Raw genomic sequence first — 18,720 nt, 5'->3', positions numbered from 1 at the left:
AGGGTCTTCTCTTGCAACTTCATGGCTTCGTCTTCTAAGAACCTCCGTCTTCAAGACTTAACCAAAATTATGCAACTACTAGTATCTACGATTAGGACTAATCTAAATATTAAGGTACAAAAATACTCAAAGGTTCGTAGACCGTATTTAGATTTACAAAAATACATCACGGAACGTAGTCCGTATTTTCTATCCTAATCGGGCCCTACTAGTTGTCACTTCATAAAACCTGTGAGAGAATAAACATTCCATTCATTTATTCACTATTTGTGAATGGCCCATGCATTTTACAATGATAAACAAGTAGCAATGCATCAACACGCGTAAACTAGTAACTAACTTAGGTACTTAATCCGATTAACGCGCCTAATTAAAACTAGTCAAAGTTGTTTAACCGATTATGTGATTAAGCGCAATTAAAATAGCTCAAATAAATACTGAAGCTCCCACTAAATTCCGTATCCAACTTAATTAATCCAATTAATCAAGCCGGTAAACCCAAAATTTTTCCAAAATAAAATTTGCAAGTGTCGCTCAAAACCGAGGCCTAGCCTCAAAATTTTAATTAAAATAAGTAAACATACCTAAAATAATTAAAATCGGCAAAACACAAAATTATGTAGCCCAACGCTTTCGTGTGCACAAGGCTTGGTTTGCTAGGCACCAAGCCTCGGGCAGAGAGTTGCGAGGCTGCTAGCTGCTTGCACTAGCCTTGCTGCTGTGCTGGGGCTCGTGCTGCCTAGCAGCCACGCCCACACAGCCCTCGCGCACAAACCTCCCTGCCGCTCCAAGTAACGCACATCCCACACACACAGCACCACGTATGGCGTACACATCATGCGACTGATGCTGCTACCTTGCTGCGCCATGCTGCTAGCTAGCGAGCATCAGCCACGCATTGGTGCACGCACCAAGCACTGCCAGCCCTTGGCAGCCATATGCGGGCTGCTGTGCAGCTCGACTAGCCGAGGGTGGCTTTTGCCTTGGTTTGCGTGCTAAAATCTCGGGATAGATTCCGAATTTTGCGTGACTTATTTAATTAATTCTAAATTAATTTTAGAATCAATTTAATTAGCAAAATGAAAATTATAACAAGTCCAACTTAATAAATTCATTTAAGTGCACAAAACCAAAATTATTTTCAAGAACTATTCTTTAATAAAATTGGTTCAACTTCATGCAACAAAAAGAACAAGGGCTTCACTATTATTTTAACAATCATAAATTAATCACGAGATTTGACAAAATTAAAAGGGAGTTGGAATTATGAACATAAACATCATTCAAATAAAAATTCCAACTTTAACTTGTGAATCCTTGAAAAATTACATCTTCCAATATGAAGATTAATGAAATTTCTATCACAAGTTTGAAACTTTATGACTGTAATCAATTTGATAAATGATTAAATCAAGAAAGTTCAACAAAAATCATGGAATTTAGTAACTCAAAGTTCCAACCATTTAAAATAATTAAAGATTGGATCTTTCGTACTTAAAAGCCTCAAAAACATAAAATTTTCACACTTAAAGCAATGGATTTGCAATTATGTGAAAATTTAGCCAATCTTATAAAATTACTACAAAGTAACCATCCTTAAAGAGGTCCAAAAATGCAGAAACATTAAGGAAAGAACCAAATACATAATCACCATAAATATGCCATTAAGATTCAAGGTTAAAAGACTTAAAATTTTTCGTCAAAAACGAAAAACCCTCGAAAAAGGCATTTTTGGTGAGATTTTGGCTTTTTTAGAGGTCTGAAAGGGATGAAAACTTTCTAGAACGCTGTTTCCACCCAAAAATCACTATTTTTGGGCGAAAATCTGGGTTTAGGGCCAAAAATCTCATAAACACGGGATTAAAATTTATAAATCCGAGCTACTGATCTAAGTAGTAACATAAAACCACAAATATAAAGTCATAAAACACCTTCAAATTTTAGTTACAAAAATTAATGAGCGAGGCTTTGATACCGCTGTTAGGTTTTGATGAGTCTGACTCATCGTGGAAATAAAACCCGAGCCTAAGAAAACTCATAATTAATCCCTACCTTATAAAAAGTAGAAAGTTACTCTTATGAATAGTGTAATGCCAAGTATACCCTTTAAAATGTGTATTTACGTATATACCCTCATTAATGTATACAAGTTTTTTTAATGAATAGTGTTTGGACAATTATACCCTCTAAAATATTTAATTATGTACTTATTTGCTTTCATGCTTTAATGTTAATTGTCTTGGACATTTATATACTCATAAACATAGTTATTTACATATTTTTTTGTCATTAAATCTGTCAACAACTAAATTTATGATTTTAAGACCAAGCCGAAAGAGTCTCTAGATTTGACTAGCTATGTGCGCGCATCGCGCGCGTTAGCTACCCTAGTATAAATAAAAGACAGAAATAACAAGTTAGGGAAAAGACTAAATTACCCTCGATGCGAGCTTTGCTCAACATATGGAGCTCTTACTTGAGAAAGTCGAGTCTTGCAAATGCAACGACCTCCGACGGTATCCACCCGTGACTCGACCCGACCGGTCTCTTACTTGGAGTTTAGCCAAGTCGGACCAAAAAACAACTACCCGAGTAATTATTGAACGTAAAGGTTTTTTCTCAAGTGAAGATGCGTTTTTGAATTCTTACTCAAGTGAGTTTCCCCAATTCCCAAGGGGGATAATGATAGGGAAACTCAAGTGAGGATTCCACTCTCCCACATCTCTCCCATCAATGTGGGAGAGTTGTTAAAATCAATTTTCTCATTTTATTTTTAAATAAAAAATAAAAGAAGATATCAAACAACTAATTAATCAACAAGTGGCAATCATAGGAGGAGAGGTTAGGTGAGGACCACAACGAGGGGGGGGGGGACCAAAATCCCTTGTTCCCCAAGGATCCTCAAAACCGCCTCCCTCATACCACAAGCACCAACCGGGCTACACCATGTGGCGCGCCCAGCCTTGGGTGCCAAGGCAGCCTAGCTGGCGCCTAGGCCCTTGGTTGGGTTGCTCGCATGGGCTGCCAGCATGGCGCTTCATAGCTGCTGCTGCTATGAGCAAGTTGCTAGCAGTGTTAGCACGTTAGCGCGCTGCGAGCTTGTTGCTTCTGCTAGTGCATGTGTTAACACTATTTGCTAGCCATGCGCTAGCAGCGATGCTAGCATGCCGCACCATGGATTAGCCAGCCTAGGCTTGGTGCGATGTGCATGATAGGCACCATTTTATCCCAAGTGCCCCTAGCACTCGGTTTGCTTGGGGCATTCCGATGCTAGGGGTATTTTGGTAACTTGTTGATTAATTATTGATTTTACCGTCTAGTCTTTTATTAATTCGACTCAACTTGGGACGCTCGGTCTCGACGGTTCTAGCTCGATATCCAACGTCTAAAATCATATTACTCGAGCAACTCATTAATTTCTTCCGGATTAATTCGTCCTATCGGATCGTTAGTCGCTTGGGTGTGACCCGAAGGGTCCAGTCAAGATTAAGCCATAATATTAATATACATTAATAATACTGATCGGAAGCAACCTCCAACTAGGCATTCCAATCACTTGACCTCATTGAATAATTGGCTTTCTAATAATTCCAAACCCTTTATCGGAATAATACACATGTTCGAAGGACACTATTCCTTTAGCCTTGACATTGAAAGATCATCAATATGTTTGTCTAATTTTAAAATGATTGAAATCTTAAGATTTGATTCTCATACAATGTAAGAAACAATGTATTATATACCGTCACCTAATAATCTATCAGCATTTAGTTATACGGGGAGTTTTTAATTGAAGTGGTTGTTGTCATCTCCGTTACTCGGACATGGCATTTTTGCCATCATACTTGGGTCGGTACGACCCGACACGGATCCGGGTATAAAATTCGTTTTGGACTCGACATCTAGATTTCGGGTATGGCTATTCACAGTAGCCGTTGAAGAAAAGAAGATTCTAGAGAGAGAGAGAGTTGAGAGGGAAGAACGAAGAAAACAACCATTAAAGAAAGATGAAGAGTTTTAAGTATTTCTTTACCTTTATTTTATTTTTTTAGGAATAACTTTATTTAAAAAAAGCCTTTCTAATTTCCCAAGAAAGAGATGTGTTGACCCTTATGAGGTTTTGATGATGATACTAAGAATTGAGCAAACTTCCTTTTAATAAGGATTTTCTAGTGTTGTGATGTTGGCAGGTTCAGTAAGCGTAGAGGGCTGAAGTATGAACTGGAACAAAGGAACTTTGGAAGATCCATGAGGACAAGTAAAGAACAGAAGAAGAGTTCCAGCAATGGAACTTCCCGAAGTTTCTCAACAGGAACTTCAAACGGGTTGTAATGACCTAGTTCTGGTGTAATGCTGGGGCAAGCCTCAATAATCAAGGATCAACACAAAGATCAAGATATCAACCGAAGAAGATGGACTTCATAACTTATAGTTGTGTAAAAGATAAGTTTGTTTTCGTAGGATGATGTAAACATATAAATGATAGATATGCCTGGAACTTATTAGAAAACAGACAAAGCTTGGCACACTAACTAATTCGTAAAAGATAATTATGAATTTTATAAAAAAGTACTTAATGGATTTTATCTTATAAAATCTGGTTTAACTTGGTTTTATCTTTTTTATAAAATCTTATCTTTTAACAAAAACGAATTTGATAAAATTTGGTTTTTATAAAAACGAATTTAAATCTGTTTGGATTCGGTTTTAAAGAAGATAAGATCAGATTTGTGTTTGATCTATCTTGTTTGCGAAAACCCTAGTTTGAGAAGCTGAGGAACTCCTATAAATATAGAAGTATTTCAGCTTAGCAAAGTGAGAGTTTTAAGCGTGAAAACCACTTAGTGCTTAAGAGTAAGTTTGCCAAATGTTTAAGCTTTATCATTTTGATTTCGGGTTTCATGTGTAGCTTTCCATTTATGTGTTAGAGTGTGTCTTTGAGTTGTAATTGGTTTTGGGGTGAGATTGTGGATTCTTTTAAATTCACACAAGTGTATGAGTTTGAATTCTCTAAAATTCGAGTGGTAGTTAGTCACCCCGAGTCTGTCTTGGGTTGCAAGTGGGAAAAAGGAACCTGAGTGTGTCTTAGGTCGAGAAAGGAACCTGAGTGTGTCTTGGGTCGAAAAAGGTGCCTGAGTTTGTCTTAGGTCTGATAGGATAGGTTCTTGTCAATCAGCAAGTGTCTTAAGAGGAACTTGCGAAGCAAAGGTCTGTGTAATAGGTTGTACTAGGAGAGTTGCCTATTATAGTGGAATTTGTTTATAAGTCCCAATAGGGTCGAGGTTTTACTTCCAGTTAGGCACTGGATGGTTTCCTCGTAAACTTGATGTGTGCTTAAGTTTTCTTTATGTTTTTATTGTTTATTTCCGCTTAAGTTCCGCGATTGGAACCTACTACTATTCACCCCCCTCTCGTAGTAGTTCATCTAAACTAACAAGATGTAATGTACATTTATTTTTTTAAAAAAAAAGGCTTTGGAATTTCCCAAGAAACTGGTACAAAAAAGTTGTGACACTCATTTTTTTAATAACAAATCTTTGTTTGTTATTTAAAAGATATGTATCAAAATAAATATTCACTCAAAATGTTTTTCTTATTGATGTTTTTTTTTCTTAAAGAATTTATATTGTCGTATCGTACCCAATTTCAAAGTCAAGACGGTGTCCCCGTGTCTTAAATTTTTTAAAATGACGTATCGGACACTCGGATCCGCACCAATATCCGTACCCATGTCAATGTAACATAGGTTGTCATAGAAGTTGAGATTAAGATCTCATTTGTTAAAAACCAAAGGTTTATTGCTTTAAGTATAATGAGGAGCATCTTTGGTAACAATTTTTGCTTTCATTTTGTTTTATATATGAGAATTTTGTTACGATATTGCTTGCTTAGTCATGTTTAGGTGGGTGACTTTTACTTGGTGTATGATGATATTGTATGATGTTCTTGCTTATTTTTGGAATTTGGTGATGTTTTGAAGGGATTACACTTAATTGTGTGCTCACTTTGGTTCTTAGTCTTGATTGTTTACAGTACTTGAATGTGATATTGAATGTGTACATATTTTGTGTTAGGATTCTTTCACAACATCATCATGAGTAAATGGCCGAAAGGTCGAACCTCCGCAAGGAGAATAGCTAGCTACTCCCCCACTTGAAATTGATACTTTAGGTATTGAATTTCCCAAATGCTTGGTCAATGACTTTTGGGAGAGTTATGTACTACTTTAGGAAATTTTGACATTTGCTAGCTAATACTAAAAACACCATATTTCACATTTGCTACATGTTTGTTTTTTTATTTATTATTATTTTTTTAACTTTACTACCACCCAAATCCCACATTTTTAAATTTAACTACCTTGATGTCTTATATTGTTATTATTTGTTAGTGGAGCCCTACCACCTTTCATCCACCCCTTCATCCCCAGCCACCTCACTACCACCTTCAGCCACCTCCCTTTCCCCATCAACGATGCCCCGAAAGTCGAAACGCCAATGCCACCCCTCCCCTCCCCTCGCTAACCATCCCATTCCCCTCGCCGACGACCTGCTCCTCACTGCCCCTACCCGAAGCCCTTTTCCTTCTCACGAAACCCTAGAAAAATCCTTCATCTACCCCTTAAACCCTTGAATCGTTCCTCCTTCAGCTTGAAAAACCCTAGCCGCTAGGGTTTCGGGGCTGGGCGAGGAGCGATTGGGAGGTTTCAAGGGTAAGGGAGGGGTTTTTCTAGGGTTTCGTGGGAGGGAAAGGGGTTTCGCGGTGGTGAATCGTGGTTTAGGGGCTAGGGGAGAAGAGTAGTGTCGTGCGAAGGGGTTCTATTGCGCCGGCCACGGAAAGAGGTCTGGGGCGTCACCGGGGTTAGCGATAGTTGGCAAGGGGGAAATGGAGAAGGTGGGCTTCCCCACGCCGGCAAGGGGGGGGGGGGGGAGAGTGGCTGACGGGGAGGGGGAGGTGGCTGGTAATTTATTTTATTTATTTTAAAGCTTTTTATTTTTAAATAAAGTTAATTATGTATACTAATATATTAAAATGCGTTCCTAAAAACGTTTCTACGTTACGTATACCCCCTTACTACGCCACGTTACTTACTCAACTCCTTATTATGTCATGTCATCCACTAAATTTCTCAATATGCCCCATCATCTGCACTACCAACAATACTTCATGTTGCCTCAACTAAAATATATGGATGAGAAGGTTCAAACACTTGACCTCTTTGAAGAAGGCAAATAGTCAATTATGCTTTAATGTTCCACACTAAATAATATTATACTATAAAAGTATTGAAAATACACACTACATACACACTATCAAATGCTCTTAAAATTAGCAGTTGCACAACTACAAAAATAGTATCCCGGGGCAACGCTCGGACTACTCACTAGTTATTTAATGAAGTTTTGGGTCCCACTTAACGGATTCCATTAAGTGGTAGCAATATTTAACAATGTATGATTTGAGTGGTAGAAAAATAAAATAAAAAAATTTAAACATGTAGCAAATGTGAAACATTGTGTTTTTAGTGGTAACAAATGTCAAAATTTCCACCACTTTATGATCGAGACATTCAACCTCAAGATTCTACCATGAACCCACGACCGCCTAACTTGTGGTTAAAGCAAAATTGGATACAATGTTCAACAATTTTGGTTAGAAGGAGTTTGCCAAAATTAGTGCTCTCACCTATAAACAGGTTACTTAGGAAGTCCTTTTTTCTATTGTTGAAATTTGGGTAATGGTGAATGATAGAAAGCAAAGAGGAATCACATTCCAAGTCTTCAATCAAGAAATTACCTTAAGTGACAATATATGACATAAGAAACATGTTTGGGTGGCCAAAGAGCAAGGTTAATATTTGGTCGCCTACTAGCCAAATTACACCAAATGCACACTATGATGAACCAAAATTGCAGGTGCCAATAGATGGTGATATATTTGTGACCGGCGCATCAAAAGCTTCCCTCATTCATCACCCCGGTCTCCGACTTTTTCTCAAGGATGAAAACGCAAACTATATCATCAAAAGAAAATCTTAGAAACCTAACATATTGTAAGGAGGGTGTTCCCGTCGTAGGGGATCCTTCTCCTTAGATGCCCATGGCTCTTTAAAGCCTAGGACTTTACACTTGTTAGGGTGTATTAGGATTTGAATTCTTGATTGTTTGGGAGACCTTGAATTAAAGATGATTATATCATACACGCTTTTTTATAAGAAACAAGTAGGAGTCGCCAATGAGTTTTAGGAAAACCCATAAACCTCGTTCATGCCTTTCTCCCAAGTAGAGTTCAAGGGATATTTAGCATGAATCATAAGTTTACCCATGCCCAAATTGGTCTACATAAACCAGAAATGAGTTCGGGAGCGAGGGTACCAAGATAACGTTTCCTTTAGAGGGGAATCGCGATCTTAGCCCTAGTGCAGCCTCTACTAGCTCTTCCTTTTGCACAATTTCATCACCAAACAATATATGCAACACGATACCTAAAAACTAAGTTAGTTGATTTTATTTACACGCATTAATCATGTAGGAATTACATTGCAAAAGTCGTTATTCTTATTTAATCAAATTCATGAAAGAACAATAAATAAACAAGATTTGCCTTGTCTTAAGTGATAAAACAACAATTAATTATTCAAATTCTAGTCTTGATAAATGAAAGAGTACTATGTGAATTAATTAATTAAAATTTTGTTTAAAGTGATCAAACAACACTAATTAATCAATTAAAGTTATTTAAACAATAAAATAAAAGTGAGTTATCTAAGTGCTCAGGAAACTAACCGTTCTTCTTTTATGTTAAATCTCCGTTTAATGCGTTTATGGAATTTCTTTCTTCTTCGTACCTTCAAGAGCTTCAATAAATGGATTAGGGTTGAAGAGTAGTTGGGAAGAAAGAGGGAAAAGTAGTATGATAGTAAGAGAGTTTGAGAGATTAGGGATTTCAGAATTTTAGGGTTTTTTAATGCTGATTTTTCTGTGTCTTTAGAGCTATGCGAAGACCCCTTTTTATAGGCGTAGGAATCTTGGTTTAGGGTTTTAGAGCTGCGTCGTCAGGTGGCGCGCGCAACTCAGAGAGTCGCACATTGAGTTGCGCTGGTTTGCGGTTTGCCTTATACGAAAACGCGTTTTTTAAACTTCCATAACTTTTGATTGCAAAGTCGGATTTAGGCGTGTAAGATATCATTGGAAAGCTCTGGATGTCTAATTTCCAATGACATTAGAATTAGGTTAAAATATGTTATGGATCAAAATTTATTTCCTTTGGAGTGCAAGGGTGTCGGTTTTGGGCCCGGTTTAGTGTTTTGATCATAACTTCTTCGTTTTGGCTCGGAATTGGGCTTATAATATACCATTGGAAATCTCTTTGAAAGGGCTATCCATCTGTATAAGCCTTGCACGGGAATTTTATGTTTGGTTTATCTGTTTGGCTCGGTTTTCAACAATGTAGGTTCCATTGGATCCAATCATTGCATTTAACGGATTTGGGTCCGTTATTAATCAAGTTTAAACATGTATGAACAAATTTTAGGCTTAATTAGTAATCGGACAAGGATCTAAGATAAGTTGGTCTCAAATATGGGTTTCATAATGCTTTTCGTAGTCCATAAACACTTCAACTTTGATCTAGCATGAAGAACGGGTTTTTGTAACATCATCGCACTTCCTTTTCGGGACAAGAGGCCAAAAGTAGGTGTCTACACATATATAAGATGAGCTAGCTTCTTTATGGTTAGCTACACAACCACGGGGTGAGTATGGGTTCTTTAATTTGGAGGGGCATTTCATTCAAAGACTCCTTGATATAAAGGTCGGCAATCCTCGCACGGGTACTATTCGGCAAGGCAATATGACCACTCATATGGTTGCTCGCATTGACTATGGTAAAGTTTTAGGGGTTATTTTGATCCTTTATGGATTCAAATTAAGCTTGGAATTGGCAAAATAATAACGTAAATGCCCTGTTTTGTGTGTCGAAAAAATATCTTGATTAGCGAGTCATTTTTTTTAACCATGAAAATTGATCGGGGTCAGGTTTTGAGGGTATTTTGACCCTTTTATGGATTCAGATTAAGCTCGGAATTGGCAAAAAAATTACATAAATGCCCTGTTTTGTGTGTCACAAAATATCTCGACTAGCATGTCGTTTTTTAATTGTGTAAATTGTCTAGGTACGGCTTTGGCGGTCATTAGGGTTCTTTATGGGTCCAAAATAAGCTCGGAATTGGCAAAAAATAATGTAAATGCCCTACTTTGCGTGTTAAGATCGAAATTTTTTTCCCGAAAAAATTGCAAAAAAGGGGCATTTACATTAATTTTTTTGCAAAATATGAGCTTAAATTAAACCCTTAAAGGGTCAAAATGGCCCCTAAAACCTTAATCAATTAATTTAATGGTTTATAAATTGACACGCTAATCGAGATATTTTTTGACACACAAAACGGGGCATTTATGTTATTTTTTGCCCATTTCGAGCTTAAACTTAACCCATAAAAAGGGTCAAAATACCCTCTAAAACCTTCCCCGACCAATTTTCATGGTTAATAAAAATGACTCGCTAATCGAGATATTTTTTTCGACACATACAAAGGGGCATTTACGTTATTTTTTTAGCAATTCTAAGCTTAATTTGAACCCTTAAAGGATCAAAATAACCCCCAAAACTTTACCCGAATAATTTTCATCACAAAAATCGAGAAAAATATGTTAATTTAATTAATTTAAATAACTAATTAAAATGTAACACCCCAATAATTCTCTCTTTAAACCTGTGAGGATACTGAACAATATTCAAGAGAATTACTGGCGTGCTACCGCCACGTGTTCAAACGTTAAGGCTTTATCAGAAAATAGCAGCAGAAAAACTAAATCAGTTATAAGAAAGTTTCAAAACCAACGAATGAAACCAAATTAAGTCATACAACTTGGAACCATTAAGGCCCTTATTCAAAACACAATAAAAGTAGTAAGTGATTAAATTCAGTGTTCAAATAAATTCAAACCCAAAAGAAATAGTGTCGAATAAAATCGAATTAAAATAAATTCAAACTTGCAAAAGAAATAAAATGCAAACAACCAACTCTCTACTCAAGATCCCACAACCCTAATGAATGCTGCATGTGTAAGAACCTGTGGTAATTCTGCTCCCCAATATTACAAGTGTAAAAATTGGATCGTCACAGGGTCATTGAAAGGCGAAGGCCATGACCAAAGAGACACACAAAGCACGCAATCAGCAAAGCTGAGTACATACAAGCTGCAAAATAAATTAAGAAATCCATAACATGCTACTAATAATCAATCATCATGCATCATTAAATTATAGACTCAACACACGACTCAACTATTTATATTACTAAGACTCCATTAATTAATAATAGGTAAATCATTATTTTTATTCATTGGATTACGCAATAGACAAGGTTGTCCAACCCATGCTCCATTTGGAACATCAATAAAAGAAAAACCCCATGCCTCCTTTCGAAAACATCAATAAACATCCAACGACCACGGGCGCGACTCCGTGACCGTAGTTAGTATGAGATCTCACCTAACTCCTATTTTGAAAAATATTTGAAATAAGAGACTCGAAGATCAGACGGCCTCGAGAAAAGTACACGGCTAATACCCCATGTATGTACCCCAACCCCTGATTGTCATTACTCCAGAAGTGCACCAATCCAGAGTTTTATTGCTCATCCATCTTGCACTTTACGTGATTTTTACAGGTTTAGACTTGGTGATGACTCATATGCATAACAATACAATCAATCCAATATCAATTCAATCAAGTAAAACAACTTTTCAATTTCAATTCTTGATTTATTAGTGGCAAGCAACAATTATTATTTATTCCTTTACTACCTCGGTGTATAAACACCTTGAGTGAATAAGGCACCCCAAAACCTCAACCTCGTCTTGGAAGACTTAAATTCTTCCTTTACTCATCCTGCTTGCATAATCATGAATGAGTAATAAATTAATCATTACACCAATCATATACCTTTAATATGCCTCTAAGCGCACCTTGCATAATTAGAGCACAAATAATACTTGCAATATAAAATAGTGCACGTCATACGAAATTCACAATGTATAACCAAACAATTTAACTCAGTCATCCCTATACATGATACTAAGTTCTCGATCCGTCGTCCTTAAACATGAACCTAAAAGAAAGGTTTCGTAACTTGTACGTACCTTGAGCAAACGAATTGGTATGCCACTTTACTAACTAGAAATCACCTTCAATAAACTCCTCTCCTAAACCAAATAATAACATCTCAATCAATACCCAATCAATCAAATTTACAGCAATACTAACTTACTTTAAAACCTTCAAAATCCAAATCAAACAACACTTTAAAACCTTCCCTTTTGTTAAAATTAAAGGCTTATATATAGTTCTTTAAATTTTTCTTCATAAAAACCTTAAAATACACTCTTATACATGAAATTACAGCAAGTTCAAAGTCTAATAAAAATCTAAAAATTATATAAAAACCCCTAAAAATCTCCCTTTTAGTAGGTAATCACACCCTTTTATTAAAATCACAATTATACTACTTTAAATAAAATTCCAGCATTTTAAACTAATTGAAAACCACTTCAAAACTTCATCAAAATACATCTTTATACTTAAGTTATCCATAGAAAAATTAAATTATCTCTTACCCTTTAAACTCAAGGATAAAATTTAAAAAAAACTTCGTAAAAAACCAAAAACTGCCCGAAAATCATATTTAGAGGCTAAATTTGGCCACAAGAGGGTGGTGCTCACTACCATAGGTATGAGTCTTTCTTAAAACGTTGTTTCCACATGGAAAACACTACTTTTTTGTCAAAATCGGATGAGTTTAGAACCTGATCGGGATTAAAACGGGATTAATATTAACGAACGGAAATCTAAAAATTAAAACACGAATCTATGTGTTCAAAATAATCTGGAATTAAGTTAAACTAATCAGTAGTTATAATCACCAAAATTTCAAAACATCATTACTATAAAAGCCCTAAATCAATTGTTCATAAAAACCCTAAAATCATGATTTTCAATAAATTGAAACCCTAGGTTTATAATTTATAAAATATGAAATTTATAACATAAATATAATCTGAAATTTATAATCTTTATACCATTAAAATATAATTTGATACTAAAAATATAATCTTTATACTAAAATCAAAACCCAAAACAATTAAATTAACATTAAGCAAAATAATGAAACAAAGGAGGATGAAAATAAGACTAACCTTTTTGTGTGGGAAATTTTTGGAGATTCATGGGGTATTTATAGGAGAGAATTATTGTAGGGTAAAAAGAAAGATTGGGCCTCATAAAAATAATGGGTCGATTAAGTAAACAAATGAGTTAGGCTTGTGTGATTGGACATAAATTGTAGAATAAAGGTGCATAACATAATTTGTTCAAATAATTTTCGACCCAGATTAATAATTTGAAACTTTTGAAATTAAATTATGAAAAAAAACAAATAAATATTATAAATAAAATAAATTTTCATTTATAAAATATTTAAAAATACGGGGGATTACATAAAATGAATCAATCATATCATGACATGTGTCATGATTAAACCCTAATGACTAACGGAGTTAACGGCCGTTAGCCATTAATGGCACTCAGTGAATTTTGTAAAAACTCGGTGTCATTTGGTGAATTTCAAAAAGCTTGAAAGCATTTGGTGAATTATTAAACTGCTTAGTGACATTTGGCGAAATAGTCGAAAAATTAAAGATGATGGGAAATCTTGAGAACATAACCCTATAAATACCAATCATTGGGTATTAGAATTTCACTTGAGTTGGCGAAATCTAAGGGATCTCCCAAAGTATGAGAAAACCTTAGTTCTTAAACTCTAAGTAATCTTGGTCTAGCCTCGTGGCCCCCGTCTAAGCTACAGGGTAGGGGATGGTTCGGTAATCGAGGGTGTGAGATGTTGGAGGTCTTGCATTTGCGGGGCTTGAAGTTTTCCAAGTCCGAGCTCGATTGGTGAACGAAACACGCATCAATGGTGTGCTTCTTTCTCTGTCTTCTCTTTATGTGTTTGTGTTTTATTTATTTGCATGCTTTTGTTTATGTTGTAATTATTATGCATGAGATTTAGTTTTCGGATTTGTTTCTACGCGATGTTGGACACCGCAAAACCCAACAGTGGTATCAGAGCCTCTTGCATTTAAATTTACAACTAAAAATTAATTAAGGGGATTTAAATTTCTAGTTTAGCATCCTAATTAGATTAGGAGCTCGTTTTTAATTGGATTAAAATCGTATTTAAGCTATTATTGGCTTATGAACCCTGATTTTGACCCAAAATTAGTGAATTTTGGGTTGACCCAAAATTAGTGAATTTTGGGTGGAATAGATGTTCAAAATCATTTTTTTTACTCACAAACTATTTAAAAATGATCTTCGAGAAGCCAAAATCCACCTAGAAAGTGGTTTTTTGAGGGATTCTTTGTTTTTGACGAAAAAATTTTATATCTTTAAATCTTGATTAATTATGGCATGCAGTTGTTGGATTATGTGTTTGATTATACTAGTAATTTTCTGCAATTTTACCCCTTATTATGAACATTTATGAAGTCATATTGGTGCTTAATTTGGTGAGCTCTTAATTTCATATAAATTTGAAATTTCACATTTTTGCAAATTAATTGCTTGTAGTGTGAAAGTTTATGGTGAATATGATTTTTGAAGCCCTTAAAATGTTAAAAATTCAATCTTTAATGGTTTAAATGGTTGAATCTTAACTTGCTAAAATCCATAATGAACAAAATTTTGGATTAATCATTTTAGAAGTTGGTTAAAATCTTAAATGTTCATACTTATGCTTGAAATATCATTGCTCTTCATATTGGAAAGATGTAATGTTCAAATGTGCATGAGTAAGTGTTCGATAAATTATTTCATTAGATGATTATTTATTTTTTCAACCATTTTGTCAAATCTCATTATTAATTTATGATTGGTTAAATTAATTGTGAGAATAGCTCTCAATTTTTTTGTTACATCAAGTTGAGCCTACAATAATTTAAATAATGGTTCTTGAAGTAATTTTGGTTTGTGCACTAAAATTAAAATTATTAAAGTTGGAGTTATTTTATTTTCAATATTGCTCAATGTTAGGTCTAAAATTAATTAAGAATTAATTTTACGTCACACTAAAAATTCGGAATATTATCCCGAAGCACAACAAGCACAAAATCGAAGTCAATGTTTCGAGCACCTAGGTTCGGCCAGCGGGGCTGCTTGTGCAGCTCACATGCATATTGCTGCCGAGCCAAAAGGTGTGCTTGTGTGTGCGTTATGTGCGAGCAAGTGTACGGATGTAACACCCTAGAAATTCCTTACCTTTAAAACACCTGTTTTGCCCTTTTAAAATATAAAATAGGAAATCTTAAGACATTACCGCCACCGTGGAAACGGCTAAGACAATTATCAAAGACACACAACGGAAGACTATTTTTAAAACCATTCAAAACAAGTCAACTTAAAAGTCAAACTAAACGAAAGCAAAGTCAAATCAAAGTCAAACGAATATAAAGACAAGGCCAAACATTGTAGGCCCTTATTGAAACCAAAGCAATACTTAATACCTTTACGTTAGTCTCACTAGCATCATATAATATAATAACTAACGCAACAAACCACATCATAAACTTATAGAAACTAAGCATGATTTGCTCTTCACTCATGCCCATCATGAATATGCTTCATCACTTGAAAAGCTCGCCTTTACTTGTCCCCACTATCGCCATTAGAAATGGGTCATTGTAGGGCCAAGATAAAGACAAGGCCAAACAAACATACAAACACACAATCAGCAATGTTAAGTACATAAGCGTAACAAAACACACTAACATGCTTTCATCTTATCATCATACAACTTACCTTGTTGCACCTATTTACAAGCACTAGGCGAAAAAAGCATTTGCCCACCGGTTCAAAACCCCCTTTTGCCGCCGGTTTTGAACCGGTGGTTTTTTGGGGGGTGGCAATAATATTTTAAAAAGCCACCGGTTCAAAACCGGTGGCAAAAACAAGTATTGCCACCGGTTAACCTGTGGCAAAAACAAGTATTGCCACCGGTTAACCTGTGGCAAAACTAATAGTATTGCCACCAGTTTTTGATGTGAACCGATGGCAATAATGCCCGAAAAAAACAATTTTTTTTTTTTTTGCATTTTTTTCACTTAAAATGTAGCAGACAGGTATATAAATACATAATATACAAAAACTACGTATATATTCATCAATAATTAGTAATAGTACACTTTTTAAGAGTGAAAAAACTAAATTTATAGGTACAAACAAATTATTCATACAACAATTCCAATTTAAAAGAACTAAATTAATGAAATTACACCAAACAAATGGTTAAAACATCAGCCTAGTCTTCAAAGTATTCTTCAAAGGATGGTGAAATTCTGTAGAGCATCAATAGCAACAACATTTCCTATTTTCCTGATAAACAAAAGATGTCATACAATTAGTATGGATTAGGCTAATTGGCCTAATTTCTAAAATTAATCTTCTAAAAAAAACAAAAAAAAACCACCATAACCCACTGACAGGGTAAAGTCGTATCCCCAAATCAAAAGAATTACCTAAGTCCTCTAACTAATGCAGATAGGGAAGTAGGGTCGAGTCCACAGGGAAACAAGTCTTTCTACTCCTAATTAATTATTATAATCTAAATTATTAGGGTAACCAATGTTGTTGTGATTAAAGATTATACTACGAAGAATATGAGTAAGGAAAATAAAGTAGGGAGAAAACAAATATTAAAAGGCCTAGGGCATAGGTTCACCAATAAATAATACTCCAGGGTAAAACATATTAATCAATCATCAATGTATCAATTAATCAGATCATAAAGGGCTTTCGCTACGTATTACAATCACAGAGTTAATTTACCGGTATTAAATCTCATCTCTCGAATCTCGACTTAACCATTTATAAATTAACCTGCCTATTGAAACTAGGCCTTAATATTAATTCTCATCTCTCGAATCTCGAATCAATATTGCGTAACTCATACAATTAAACCAGCGCTAATCTGATTGCATAGTATTAAATCAATCAATAGGAAATTAATCTAGCATTGACAATCAACAATAATAAATTACCCCTTCATATTATTTATGGATCCCCACAAACCCTAGAATTAAACTACTCGTGCATAATTAAAACTAAACTAAACAAAGCGATTAAATTAAGCATGATTAAAACAATAAGCAAAAAAGCATAATAAGAAAGCAATTAAAATAAGCATAAATTAAACATGAACGAAATAAAGACAAGAAATTTACTACCAAACTGTCTAAAATATGAACTTTGTGGGAATAATCCAGTACTTAAAATAACAAAGCAAACTTAAAGAAAACTAGAAAACTATAATCATAAAAGTCAACTGTAAACTAACGAAATTAATTCTAAGTTATTAATATATGAAAAGAATATTCTATAAGCAACAAAATTCATCCACTAATCTCAAAGCTGCGGAAAGAATTAAAAAAACTAAAGACGAAAATCAAAGCCGCCAATTTACGGGTTTTATAACCCACAAAATCACGAAGACCGACTTAACAAAGTCGGTGGATGAAACAAGCTCGCCCGATCGGGCCCGATCATTGAGCAGCGAGTTGGGCTTTGTACTTGGGCCTTCATTCAAATTGGCCTAATTTCCTCTCCTCATTACTTGGTCCATGCTATAATTTCTTCATAGCCTACTCACTTAATCGAGCCCTTAATCACCGAACCAAATTCCTCTAACTCGGCCTTGGGCTAAAATATCCGGTCATAAAGTACGATCCAACTCCAATATCTTTGTAGTGGCTCAATAAGCTCGGGAATTATTATAATTCTGCAAATTCCTACAAAATAATACCAACTCTACAAAAACACTAGAAAACGTATATTAGTAATAAAAATAGCTCCGTAGAGCTCAAATAAGCACAAATATGACCGTGGGACGGGGAATAAATATATATATAAAATAGACTTATCAAACTCCCCCAAGCCAAACCTTTGCTTGTCCCTAAGCAAAGCAATGAATAAAATAAATCAATACTTCACCCCAAATACAATTTAAATCTAATAAATACGATTCAAGGTAAATCCGATAAACATGTATCAAAGTCAATCAATCAAATCCATCCAACTACCAATCTTCCCTAACAATTGTCAAATAGAGCAAACCACAAGAGCATATAGAATTCAAGACTAGTGCTCACAAACTCAACTCTCATTTATGTGGCGAGTAAAAGATGTACTCGATCGCTCTCCATCCCAACCCCTTTATGTGAACAATGCCCTCCCAAACTCACACACTCGTGTGTTTAAAAAGACATACACTCAACCTAATAGTCGACTCGGAATATGTCAAGTCATAACTTGCATTGATAAACAACACTTTCATATCTACACAACACTATGAACAAAGTCGGAAGATCTTTAAAGTTTGTAATGTAAGGCTAGGGTAAAGGGTAGGAAATATTTTTTGGGAAAATGTGAGAGAAAAGCTATGCTAAAAGGGAGCCAAATCCTAATAAACCCATGATCAAAATAGATAATGATCAACATCTCCAACAACATAACTAACTCCAACAAGAATCCACCAAATACAACTCCAATCAATATAAAAAATCCCAACATTTACAAATTCACTCATAAAAATATAACAATGTAGAACTT

The sequence above is a fragment of the Chenopodium album genome, chromosome 20, assembly GCF_948465745.1.
Source record: "Chenopodium album chromosome 20, dcCheAlbu1.1, whole genome shotgun sequence".
Taxonomy (NCBI): Eukaryota; Viridiplantae; Streptophyta; class Magnoliopsida; order Caryophyllales; family Amaranthaceae; genus Chenopodium; species Chenopodium album.
The sequence above is the reverse complement of the archived record's forward strand: the minus strand, read 5'-3'. Positions refer to the sequence as shown.